This window comes from Nuphar pumila, chromosome 17 (assembly GCF_984573655.1).
Source record: "Nuphar pumila chromosome 17, dmNupPumi1.hap1.1, whole genome shotgun sequence".
NCBI lineage: Eukaryota > Viridiplantae > Streptophyta > Magnoliopsida > Nymphaeales > Nymphaeaceae > Nuphar > Nuphar pumila.
Genome location: NC_143265.1, coordinates 40,539,075 through 40,553,408, shown reverse-complemented (window position 1 = coordinate 40,553,408; position 14,334 = coordinate 40,539,075).

The following is a 14,334-nucleotide window of genomic DNA, read 5'->3' as shown; positions in this document are numbered from 1 at the left end:
CTTTGGGTTTTTGGCACAGGGCAATGTCTAAGCATGTGCAGGGCATACATAAATTATTCAATGTTAACAAATTTGTGTTGATAACTCTATTTGTTATTATGTACGTAAAGTTGAGTTTTTGAATGTAAAGTTGAGTTTTTGAATGTAAAGTTGAGTTTTGAATATTTAATGACACGTGTTAGCATGCTTTATAGTTTGTAACATGTGAGATATTTGATTTCCGCAAAGTTGGCTTGGTACGAGTGCATACATGGCATTGATGGTATTGGCGTGTACAATCTTGCATAAATGTCCTCATGTGTTTATGAAATCTTGGATGAATGCATGTGTGTTAGGTGATTTCATGAAAGCACTTGCACATGGATGGTGAACACATGCATATGATTGTGGTAGCTCATGCACATTGTTAAATTGGTACGAATGAATGTGCATTTGGAATCATGTTGATATTATTGCATACATTGCAAGTTGTTATGATTTTTGCATACGATGCATCGATGGTCTAGATGAATCATCAAAGGACTGGAGAGCCTTAAGCTTGGGTTTGCTTTTTCTTTAATTGGTTGAATGCATCGCAAAAATCATACTTTCTATTATTGTTTTATATTGCATTGTTCGATGTGTTTCCACGGGCTGGAGTCTCGTGATGGTTCTCGCAGGGGTTGATGCGAGCTTTTGCCTTGTTTTTGCATGTAGAACTGCAAAATTCAATAATTGACTCTTAATAAAAAGATAATGATTAAGAACAGTGTAATATACGATCTGGGATATCTCATCTGGAGTATGAGAATCTTAGAGATCTGGTCTTGGGGAGACTGTGAGGATACAAAAACTCTGTGTGCTGTAAATTTGTCCCCTGAACCCGATATTGAGGTTCTTTTTCCTGGCCACGGTTTTAGGGAGAGTCCGTCACTTTACCCGTGAGTGGTGTGTTAGTCACAGCTGTGAGTCTGTTTTTGTATACCAAGAAAGTGGCGCCAGTGGATGCTGTTTTCCCTGGTGTCCCCGACTTTGGATGTTGTTTTCCAAGGTTCTGATGGATGGTGTTGTTTCCTGATATCGGTCGAGGGCTAAGTTTGGAACCCGGTAATAAGATACAAATTGTGTGTTAAGCTACCCCGGGAACCCTACTTGACCTCAGGGTTTGTACCCGTTTGGTGTATCTGCGAGCAACGGTAATTAAAAAGAGGAACTTAAAGCTGCGTGCATTTAATAGGGCATGCATATGGAAAGATGGAACTTAAATGAAAGATAACAAAAGAAATCATGCATTTTCCTATTATACATTAGAACATGCATATTTATTTGTTTCCTTAATTGTTATATGTTTGGTGGATGCATGACGTTTAACTGTCAATGTATGTTAAATGTCTTGTTGTACTAAAATGATGCATCATGGTATGGTTTAATGTTTCTTTATGCATAATGGATGTACCTTGTGGTATGAATGCGTACCTGAATTATGAATTGTCATAATTGCATTTCTCTGAATCATTGTATGAATTTGTATCTGTGATTATGGGATATTCAAATGATTGCTTTTGATGATACTTGTCAGATTGCTTCTCATAAATTGTTGACTGTTGTAGCATAGTTCTTTACTTATTCTTGTATGGGTTGAAAATCACATTCGGCACCCACACCATATACTTGACACATAATACACCTGCAAGAAAATTACAGTAATTCCTACTTAGACAGTTGTAGTCTAATTCCTATAAATTTTCAGGTGAAGAGTTGGATTTAGGAACGACTGCGGGATGAGGCTTCGATCGGGATTTTTGGATTTATTGTTCCAAGGATAGTGTGAGAACTCTGATCTTAATTTTCATTGATATTGGAATGAAAAGAATGTTTTAGTCTTGCTCCATCTGTAATGTTCTGAAATGCTTAGCCCTACGGTATGACTTGTTTCCGCTGTATTGAAAAAAAAAATACTCAAAATTTGGGTTAAGATTTCGGGGCGTTACATTTTTGCTGACAACCAGTTCCATCCCTCTTTGGACAGATTCCCTTGTTGGTTGATCTTTGATCCACATACATCTATAAATCACCGTATATATACAGTAATCCTCTGCATCCCATTGCACAGGCACGTCATACCTCTGATCCTATGAAATTACTTATGATTCATCCCTTCTATTCTTATTCTATGAATTCGCCTTTCCTTCTTTTTCTTCATAGATTTTTTTGCCGTTTCTCTTTTATTTTTATTCATTTTGTGGAAGCACTATGCGCAATATCGAACTGCTCCTAGCAGTCTCGATTCGCATCTGTGCAACAGTGGAACGATCCTTCCCTGGTCACATCTGATGATTGTTGGCTCAGCGATTTTATTCTTTGCACTTGATTCCACAAGTAAAGTCATGATCCAAATTGACTTCACTGTGAGATCTAGAGCTACAAACACTATAAGAACGCACCATCTATCCTTTTGATCATCTTGGTTTTATATTCATCAAGGTATATGCCCTGCCCCCGATTTTGTCGTGTATATTCAATTTTGCCATCGGTTGAGTGTTATGCTTCCTCTCATCAGCAACCTCTATATCGAATCCATTAGTGTTCTTCTCGCATTGTTAGGCATTTGTGTTTGTTCTCAGTGTTATCTTCATTGTGTCCTCCTATCACTTTGGGTTCATTTTTTTCATAATTGCATTTTAGAGGTCTGTTGAAGTTATGTGCCATTTAGTGTTATCATTTATCCACTATCCCATAACACAATGCTAGGAAATTACATCTATGTTGATTATTTGTGTCATGGCATCACATGATTCCACTCATTATGTGTTGGGGCATGAATCTAGATTTCTGTAATGTGAATGTGAATGGTAGTTGATTGTACTGCATGGATTCAACTCGCTGGAACTGATTGCTGCAGTCAGTTGTGAAATTGACCTATTTATATGAATCTCAATCCAACATATTGAAGTTGATTGACTATGTGAAATTAATTTGAGAAGGCCTGTTGTACAGATTCAATCTGGATTCTTAGTAATTTTCCAATGTTATGAGATGGGTATATGTGTGTAGCTCAAGCTGAGTAACATGCCATATTCAGATGTTTGATATCATTAGCATAATTTGTACTTTGTAGCCCTTGATGATTGCAGGAAGCAGTAACTGGTCTAATGACATTTGGTGTTGTTGATCATGTCATAATCATGCTGAGCAATATCAACTCTGTCTCTAGCAGAAGGCTCTCTTTCTTTACAATTGAGATTTTACCAATGCATCCGGTTAAGAGGAAAAAGCATCCCTCACGTTATATGATGGCAACTTGACTGTGTGTCAGGGTTGATTGGATTCAGACTTCAATCCGAGGTCCTCCTCCATTAGATTTATAATGGTCAGAAGAGCAATTTAATCACAATCTCTGGTTAAAATGGTGAGACTTGCGGTATGACTGCACCAGCGAATGTTTGAGAGAGATGCATTTACAAAGGCTGTTGGCTTGTTATATGCCTCATTTGCGGCATGATATTAGATCTTCTGATTAGTACCTCACTAGCCTTGCCATTGTTTTCTGTAATTTGTTGTTTCTTTATGAATAGGTTAACAGTCATCCTGATATTAACCTCTAAGTCATTCTTTCACACCTTCACTATTTTATACATTTCATACCAAAGGCAGTGGTCCGTGGAGGAGAGTTTAAACTTTATGTTCCAATCACATATCACAAAACTGCTCTCTTTCATCTCTTCACTTAAAACTTCTGCCTTGTTTTCTATTTGCAGCATTGGCCCAGATTTTTACACCTGATTGCGTGTTATTCTAAACTCATATCTCAGTAGGACTACTATGTTATTCTAAACTCATATCTCAGTAGGACTACTGCATGGTTCATTATTTGCACATTACCCAGCATTTTTAACCAATCATTTTGATTCTCTGCATCATTAAAACTTGATGCATATCACCCTTTGCTGCATTCATACGCAGTGCTATCACACTATTTACCATTTCATCTACCTATTAACCACCTAATTCACTCAACATTTTTCTGCCCAGCTACAACATTTACACACCCTGTCACCTGTGCATTTACATTCCCTATTACATCTTACCTGTCATTTACATATCTCTGCACTATCACTTTCAACACTGCTACCTAAACCATTTTAATCTCCAGCACCTTCCCTGTTACACATCACCTGCTGCATATGGCTATTTCCCCTGCATCTCTGTAACATCCAGCTCCATACCTTTGATAGCATTGGCTGCACAGCATTTTGCATTTTGTATATCAGTCACTCACATTGTCCATTGCATATCATCACCCACTGCACCTGCATGTTCACTGCATTCTGTACTTATATATATATCAATCACCTACGTATTGCATACTGCTATTCATTGTATTATTTTGTTTCCTGCACATTGTAGATTTCCTGCATTCACTTCATTTCTATACACCATCTATATCCTTGCTTTTATATGTCATCGTATTACCTATGCCTTCTCATATATAGATTTTATTGACCTAAGGTATCGTTTATATATATATATATATATATATATATATATATATATATATATATATATATATATATATATATATATATATTCTTGTCAGCATAGGGTATGCCACGTGCATTTCTCATTTAGCCTAAATATGACATTTTACATATGTATTCTTCATTGGCCTAGGCGTGACATCTAGACAAATACATGTGCATTTCATTCATGCAATGGATGTTACATTTTCATTAATATATACATTCCCATCATAACTTAGGCATAATCATGGATATATTAGTTTCTGCATGGCATTTTCCATATTTTCGCAACTTTGCCTTGTGCTAACTCATTTCTTTGCAGAGAAATAATGAAAAACTTATATTACTTTTCTAGATTAGGGTATTATTATCTCAATTTCAATTCAAGAATTGTAATAGCTAGATATTAATGAGAATTCTTTGCATTTCCAGTATTATAATAGAATGTATGAGCATGTAAATATCCCAAATTGCCTGTTTCATATTATTCGTCTCTTTTATTTCAAAAATTCACAAATGATGGAACCCGAATGGCACGAGCATCATTCTAATAAAAGGTTATTAAATCCTAAGTTGACGATTTGCATTTATGGCTATAGTCAAAATACGAACAAAACTTAGGGTTTTTATCTTTTATGGAATAACATTTGATCCACACTGGGTCTTTTTAAAAAATCATCATATTTTCTGAATCTTTCTTCCTTTATCAGAGTTTGATCTGTAAATTAACTTAAAATATATATCAATGACCATAGTCAGGATATATTGAAAGTTAATTTCATTTCAAACTCTATAAAGGCACCAAAATGTGTTTTATTCTTCATCTGAATTTAAATATAGATTATTTTATAATACATTTTATGATCATAATAATACATTTTATGACCATAATCAGGAATGTATTATATCTTCAATCTTATTTCAATTCATTCAAAGAATGAAATATGCTTTTCAATATCCAATTTTCAAAAAAAAATTAATTCATTCATCATTTAGGATAGAATTACATCATTATTTTCAAATTGTTCCAAATTTTCTTCAAAAACCCAAGTGATTTTGAGATAATTCTTCAAATATCTTCTTCATTTCTGATTTTTCAATCTTCAATTCTTATTTATAAATTCAAATTCATCTTTTTATTCTTAATTCTATCTCATTTCAAAATTCAAACTTCAATTTCAAAGTCCAATTTGATTCTAAAATTTCGAATTCACTTTTATATTCAAAATTCAATTTCCAATTCAAATCCAATTTCAAAGTTCAATTCAACTTTGAAAATTCAAATTCATTTCTATTTTCAAGCTTCGATTTTAAATTCAACTCAATATCCCAAATCGTATTTCAAAGTTCAATTTAAACTTTGAAATTTCCAGATTCATCTCCTGATTCCAAGATTCAAGTTTAAAATCAAGTTTTATTCAAAATCTCCAAAGTTCTATCTAAAGATTGAGTTTTGATTCTCAATTCAATTCATTTATCCAAAATCAAGGTTTTGAGATTGATGCTGAATCTCAAAATCTAATTTTCCTTAAATTCAAAACCACTTTCAAATTCAATCTGGATTTCCAAAATCCAGATCCATATTCAAAGTCCCATTTGGATTTTCGAAATCCAATTCCATCTTGGATTCTAGAACCCAATTTCACCTTGGATTCAGACTTTCAAATCCAATCTCATCTTGAATTCCAGATTGCAAGATCCAATTCCATCTTGGATTCTAGATTTCGGATCCAATTCCATCTAGGACTCCAGACTTCAAATCCAATTCTGTATCAGATTCCAGATTTAAAATCCAATTCTATCTTGGATTCCATATTGCAAGATCCAATTCCATCTTGGATTCCAGATTTCGAATCTAATTTCATCTAGGACTCCAGATTTCAAATCCAATTCTGTATCGGATTCCAGATTTAAAATCCAATTTCATCTAGGATTTTATATTTTAGATCCAATTTCATCTAAGATTCCAAATTTCGGATCCGATTCCATCTCGGATTCCAGATTTTCAAATCCAATTCCATATTGGATTCCAGATTTAAAGTCCAATTCTATCTAGGATTCCAGGTTTCAATCCAATTTCATCTTGGATTCCAGATTTTCAAATCCAAATCCATATTGGATTCCAGATTTCAAATCCAATTCCATCTTGGATTCCAGATTTTGGATCCAAATTCCATCTAGGATTCCAGATTTTAGATCCAATTCCATCTAGGATTCCAGATTTCAAATTTGATTCCATCTTGGATTCAGATTTTTAAATTCAATCCCATTTTCCAATTTAATTTCCAATTCCAAACTCAATTCCACTTTCAAATCTCACATTGATTTTCAAATCCATATTCTAATTTCAACTCTATTTTAAAATTCACTTTCTTCAAGTCTAAATTCAATTTCCAAAATCAAAAATTCCTATTTTGAGTTCTGAATTCAAAACTCAAAACCTAAGATCCCTTTTCAAAATCGATTCTTGAAAGTCAATCCAAATTCAAAGTTCATCTTGACTTTGAAATTTCATTCTTACTTCAAAAATTCTAAATTCTAAATTCCAATTCTCCTTTTCTCTTCATCCAAGATTTATTTCCCAAACTCTGATTATTCCAAGACTTGGAATTTCAAAGTTTTTTCTTCCAGATCCATTATTCAAGTTCTGAGTTAGATTCAAAATCTAACTTTTTCAAACCAATTTCAACCCTTTGAATCATTTTTTTCAAGTATCTTCAAATGTATTTCAAAATCACTTGGGAAAATCAAAGTTCTAAAATCTTCTTTTCAAAAACATACATCTTTGTATTTACATTGCACAAGCATGATTCTTTGTGCATCTAGACTTAGAATAAATTCTTAGACAATATTTAGGCAAAGCAAAAGGCATAAAATTCGATCATTGGTTTGATTACCCCTGGTAAAGGTGCCAGGAACGGTCGAACCTCGTACCGACGAGCGAATCTTGTCTCTCCATTTTCCCGCAAATTTTCAAAAACGGAGGCGAGTAATTTCAAAATATTTTAAAAATTAAGGTCAAGTGAGACCTTTGCAAAAGAGTTTCTCTCTCTCCTTTCTTTTCTTTTCTCTCTTCTTTTTCTATCTTTTTATTCCCCTTTAAAAAGGAAATAGAGGCTAGAAATGAAAAGAGAAGGAAAAGAGGAAACAAAGAGGAAAATTTTTGCAATGATCACAACACACCACCTGGGTTTATCTTATGTGTTATAAATCTGAAACTTTTAAAAATATTCAAGATTTCTCGGTTATGATTCAAACCCAGTTTAATACTCGTTTTCATAGTATTTATAGCGACAATGGTTTTGAATTTTTCTCTAATGAAATTCAAAATTTTCTTCGAGAAAAAGGCATACACCACAACATAGTTGTGTTGCCATGCCCCAAACAAAATGGGGTTGTTGAACGTAAGCAATGTGATTTGCTTAACGTTGCTCATGCTCCTCGATTTAAAGCTTCTTTGCCTTTCAAATTTTGGGGTGATTGTATTTTGGCAGTGGCCTATCTCATAATTAGGCTTCCTACTAATGCTTTGTCCAGAAAAACCCCATATGAAGTTCTTTTTAATCGTGCCCATGTTATGAGCATCTTCGCATTTTTTATGTTTATGTTATACTTACAACATCCAGCATTCTCATAAATTTGATGCTCGGGCTAAAAGATGGATTATAATTGGGTACATGTTTGGTCAAGTGGCATATCACCTCTATGATCTAGATTCCCACAAAGTTTTCACTAGCCGAGATGTCAAATTTCATGAGAATATTTTCTCGTTTTTAGAAAATATTGGTGCATCTAATAGAGAAGGCAATGTTGTCCTTCGTATTCCCATTGTGGATAACAATCAAAACCCTTTTGTGTCTCATCAGATCCAAGAACCATCTCAAGAATGTTCTCCCTTAAATGAATGGTTCTTGATCATTCAAATGACCCTCATATCCAAAATGATGATGTTTTAATTCAAGTTTATACCAATTTGTAATCGGATCAAGCTCATGTTTCTTCTTACTCCTCTACTTGTTCAGATTCTAATGATGAGAACAATATTCCCATTAGAAAATTTAAGAGACAAAAATCCAAACCATCTTATCTTCAAGATTATGTATGCCATGCCTCAGAATGGCCATTCGACAGTCAATTGCTCGACAAACCCAAGGGAACCCGGTATGCCATTAGTTAATACCTCAAATTTGAAAAGATTTCACCATCTCACAAAGCCTTCCTTGTAGTCGTTCTCCAAAACAATGAACCTATATCGTTCTCCCAAGCCATGCGAGAACCACAGTGGCAAGAAGTTATGTTAGATTAAATAAGGGCACTTGAATAGAATAATATGTGGACCAGCACTAATTTACCCCTATAAAGCAACCTATCAGTTGTAAATGGATCTATAAGATCAAATATAAATCTGACGAAACCATAGAAAGATACAAGGCTTGTTTGGTTGTTAAGGGATATATCCAGATCGAAGGCCTTGATTACAATGAAACATTTGCTCCAGTGGCTAAACTTGTCAGTTTTCGATGTTTCTTAGCTTTTGCTATCATTTGCAATTGGCACATATATCAATTTGACATTAATAATGTTTTTTTGCATGGGGATTTGTAAGAAGAAGTCTACATGAAATTGCTACCAGGGTTTCCACAAGAGGGGGAGTGTAAAGTTTTTCGGCTTAAATAGTCTATCTACAGGTTAAAGCAATCCTCTAGGAATTGATTTTCCAAATTCTTGAATGCTTTCAAAGGAATTGGATTTCATCATTCAAAAGCATATCACTCCCTATAATCTCAAAATGCACATGATGATGCATGTTTCTCCTAGTTTATGTTGATAACATAGTCGAGGGGTACAATCTTGATCAGATAAATGAGTTGAAAAGGTTTCTCAACTTGGTTTCCAAGGTTAAGGATCTCGCTGCCCTGAAATATTTTTTTGGCATTGAGGTGGCTAGATCCAAGAAAAGAATACTTGTCCCAAAGCAAATATTCTCTAGACATATTAGAAGGGGTTGGAGCTCGACCAGATCATATCCCAATGGAGCAACATATGAAGCTCACCAATACCGAGGGTGATATTCTCCAAGATGTCAGTCCATACAGATGCCTTGTTGGGCAACTCATATATCTTACTATCACCCGACCAGACATAGTGTATTCGGTTCACGTTCTCAATTAGTTTATGTCCCAGCCTCAGAAGACTCACCTTGATGAAGCTCTTCAATTGCTCAGATATATCAAGGCCATTCCTGGGGAAGGTATATTGCTCTCTGCAAGCAGTTCATTGCAACTTAATGGATTTTGTGATTCAGATTGAGTTGCTTGCATGATGACTTGGAGATCCGTATCCAGATATTGTGTAATGCTTGCTGACAGCCTTAACTGAAAGATTTCCAATGTTCTCGTCCTTCCCTACGTGAAAGCTGAGAAACAAAGAGAGAGATAGAGAGGGAGAGAGGAACTGGGAGAAAACTGATACCCCACTTGTTTCATAGGGTCGGCTGTTGTATTAACCTCTTTATAATAACATACTATTATAGATATTAGGGTACAAAAATACCCTTATAACAAAAGAATAAATTACATCATGCCATTAATGAGAAGGCAATGATCACGGGTCTGGATCTCCAGATCCGTGACCCGTGACATGGGGAATACACTTCTTTTCACCCTCCCTCAAGTTGTGCATGATCTTGAACCATGAACAACTTGCCTTTTAACATCCAAAATCTGTCTTTTGTCAATCCTTTTGTAAATATATCCGCCACTTGATTTGTAGTTCGTACAAATTCAGGCTCAATCTCTTTGTCTTCTACCTTTTGTCTCACAAAATGCTGATCTATTTCAATATGTTTGGCACGACTGTGATGGATTGGATTAAAAGACATACTAATGGCATTGTCACACAAAAGAAGTGATCGAGAGATCGATTCTCCTATTTTTGTCAGTAAGTGTCTAATCCAAGTAGCTTCAGCAATGGCGGCTGCCATTGACCTGTATTCAGCCTCTGTACTGGATCTGGCAACAACCTTTTGTTTCTTACTACTCCAAGAAACCAAATTCATCCCAACAAACACACAATAGACGGATACTGATCTGCGTTCATCTGGGTCTCCCGCCCAGTCCGCATCAGAATAAACAGTGATCTCATGTGCATTTTGCCCATTTGTCTTTCTCTTATATAAGAGGCCATCCCCAACCATTCCCTTCAGGTATCGAAGTATCTGTTTAACTGCTTCCATATGCCCTTCACATGGTGCATGCATAAACTGAGATACTTGATTCACGGAGTATACTATATCAGGGCGAGTAAAAGTGAGGTATTGTAACATACCCACTATGCTACGGTACTGTGTGGGATTATCAAATGGATCCCCGTCTTGAGAGCTAAGCCTTTGATGAAGAACGCTAGGAGTTCCCAAGGGTTTGCAGTCTTTTATACCCGCTTTATTGAGAACATCAATGGTATACTTATGTTGAGTGAGAGTCATCTCTTCAGAGGTACTGTCGACTTCAACTCCAAGAAAGTATCGTAGTTTGCCAAGGTCCTTCATTTTGAACCTCTGATTCAAGAGATGTTTGACTTCTTCAATGTGCTCATTGGAATTACCGTTCTTAAATATAAATAAGGAGTGGTCAAGAAGAGATTTCTTAAAACCATATTTTTGTATTTCAAGAGAAAAACTATCAAACCAAGATCGAGATGCCTGCTTCAATCCATATATCGCCCTTTTTAGTCTGCAGACATATTTTGTAGGATTGCCTTTTGTGTAACCAGTGGGTTGTTCCATGTATACTTCTTCTCTCAAATTTCCATGAAGAAAGACATTCTTCACATCAAGTTGGCTAATAGTCCATTGATGTTCAATAGCTAAAGAAAGTATGACTCTGATAGTCCCCATCTTCACTACTGGACTAAAGGTTTCATCATAATCCTGTCCTTGCTCTTGTGTAAAACCTTTGGCTACAAGTCTCGCCTTATATCGCTCTATAGTCCCATTTGGTTTATACTTTATTTTGTACACCCATTTTGAACCAACAACATTTCTGTCAGGTGGTCTTGATACGACATCCCACGTACCACATTCATGTAGAGCTTTCATCTCCTCATTCATTGCTTCAATCCACCTTCTGGAATTTGATGTTTTGGAGAACGTTGTGGGTTCATCTTCTTTATTCAAAGCTGTTAGAAAGAGTTAAAAATCTAATGAGAAATTTTCATAACTGACCCATCTTTCAATAGGATGACGAGAAGGGCTGGATCTTCTTGTATCAACGATGTTGGATGTAGAGGATGTGTCCATGTCTGAATTAACTATGGTGAGCGGCTCTCTTTCTTGTCGAGTGTAGACAAAGCCTTTATACCTTTCTGGATTCAAAATTGGGTATGTATTTTCATGGGCAATCATTTCATCAGTAGACACAAATTCCTTATCCTTTTGAGTACAATTTGAACAAACATCGCCAGCTCCTGAGAGAAGTTCATAATTCAACCAAGGATAATAAGCCTCGATTTTAGATTTTGATTCTGAAGAACTAGTACATCGACAATCAAAATTCAATTCATCGAAGATGACATTTCTTGATATTTTGATGCGCTTGCTCACCGGATCATAGCACCTGTACCCTTTATAGTCATCAGCATAACCCACAAACCTGCACTTCAGGGCCTTGTCCTGAAACTTATGTCTCATTGACTTATCAACATGAACATAACATAAACAACCAAACACATGCAAATCATGACAGTTGGGATGTACACCAAAAAGAGACAAGTAAGGAGACTTGTTTTCCAAAATAGTCATGGGCAATCGATTTATCACATGAACTGCAGAATGAAAAGCCTCTGTCCATAAAGTAATTGAAAGACTACTATCATGCATCATGCTCATCGCACTCTCAACAATATGGCGATGCTTCCTTTCAGCAATCCCATTCTGCTAAGGTGTGTGTGGGCAAGACACCTTTTTCCTTATCCTGTTACTTTGAAGAAAGTTAGTAAAGTCAATGGAAGAAAATTCACCTCCTCTGTCACATTGGAAACTAAGGATGTTTTCAGAAAATTGGTTTTTGACAAAGGAATGGAAGTTCCGGAACAACTTGAAAGTCTCAGATTTGTGTTTCATGAAAAATATCCAAGAATAGCGGGAATAACTGTCAACAAATAAAAGATAATATCTAGTTCCAGATATGAAAGCAACTGGGGCAGGCCCCCAAACATCAGAACAGATAGTCTCAAAAGGTCTTGAAGCTCTTTTATTGATAGAGTGAAAAGGTAAGACATGACTCTTACATAAGAGACAACTAGAACATTTGTTGTCATTGACATTTATTCCTAAACTTGACTTGGGAATGAGGTTATTTGAAACAAGCTTTTCAATGAAACTACTACTGCAATGACCTAGACGACCATGCCAAAGATTTGGCTTATTGATTTCAGAGACACTGAAGACACAGGTAGAATTTTCAGAAGGCAACGATGAGTGGAGCTTCAAGTTTGGTTCTGCAGAGCGAATATGTGTTGAAGGATCTTCTTGAAAGACATACATATTGCCTTGTCGTTTTCCTCTAGCGAACGTCTCCTTCGTGCAGAGATCCTTGACAAGAACAGAAGAGGGAGTAAATTCAACTGAGGCTTCGGTATCATCAACAAGTTTAGAGACTGAAACAATGTTTTTCTTGATATTAGGAGCATAAAGAACCTTTGAAAGGTTGATAGAAGATTCAGACAAGAGTATAATAGAGTTTCCAATATGAGAGATAGAGTGGTGTGATCCATCTCCAGTAACTATACTACTTCTACCAATGTAAGGAACAAGTTTTAGGAGCTTACCGGCATCACCAGTAACGTGAGTTGCTGCGCGCCAGAGTCCACGTACCAAGTACCTTGCTCATTCTGTTTTAGATTCAATTCTGCTAAGGCTGACAACAATAACTCATTTACTTCTCTGCTGCTCCTTGTACTGTTTGTGCTTCGTTTTGCTTCAGTTTGTGGCGATTTTCCTTTATTTTGAGGATTGAACCAACAATTAGCTTTGATATGTCCCTTCTTATTACATAGAAAGCAAGTAGGAATTGGCCTCTGTCTTTGTGGATTAGAATATGTGTTGGGTGTAGGTAACAGTCCATGACCTCCTTGACCACTTCTCCCTTGTCCTCCTTTTCCCTTGATATCATAGCTTCCTCGTCCTCGTGCATAAGTAATCCTTGTAGCAAGAACTTCTTGGGCCCCAGTATGCATAGATGATTCTTCAGAAAATCCCTTTAGGTTCATCTCATATTGTAACAATTTTGCACGCAGATCTTCAAAATTGGGCAGCTCAGGTAAACACAACAAGGAAGTAACAATCATATGATAGTCGTGTCCCAATCCACTGAGGGTTTGCTGTACCAAATCTTTATCAGTTACTGCACTTCCAACAACTGCTAGCTGATCTGTGATAACCTTCATTTTGTTCAAATATTCCATGATGGTCATGGAATCCTTTCTTAACATTTGAAATTTTCTTTTAAGAAACATAATCCTGGCCTGAGAAACCTGTGAGTATGTCTGAACAAGTCTGTTCCAAAGTTGCATGGCAGTGCAGTCATCTGGAATTGCTACAAGTACCTCTTGTGAGAGTGTAGATGTAATATAAGCAACTAGCGCTTGGTCTCTTTTCATCCAAGCTACAAATTCAGGATTTCTAACATATACCGTAGTAGATTCCCCTTTGTTGTCCCTTTCTTCTCTTGATATGAACTCGGGAGGAACTGGAATAGATCCATCCAGATGTCCAGAAAGATCCTGACTCCTAATGAAAGGTATGATTTGCCTCTTCCAAGTCAAGAAGTTACCATTG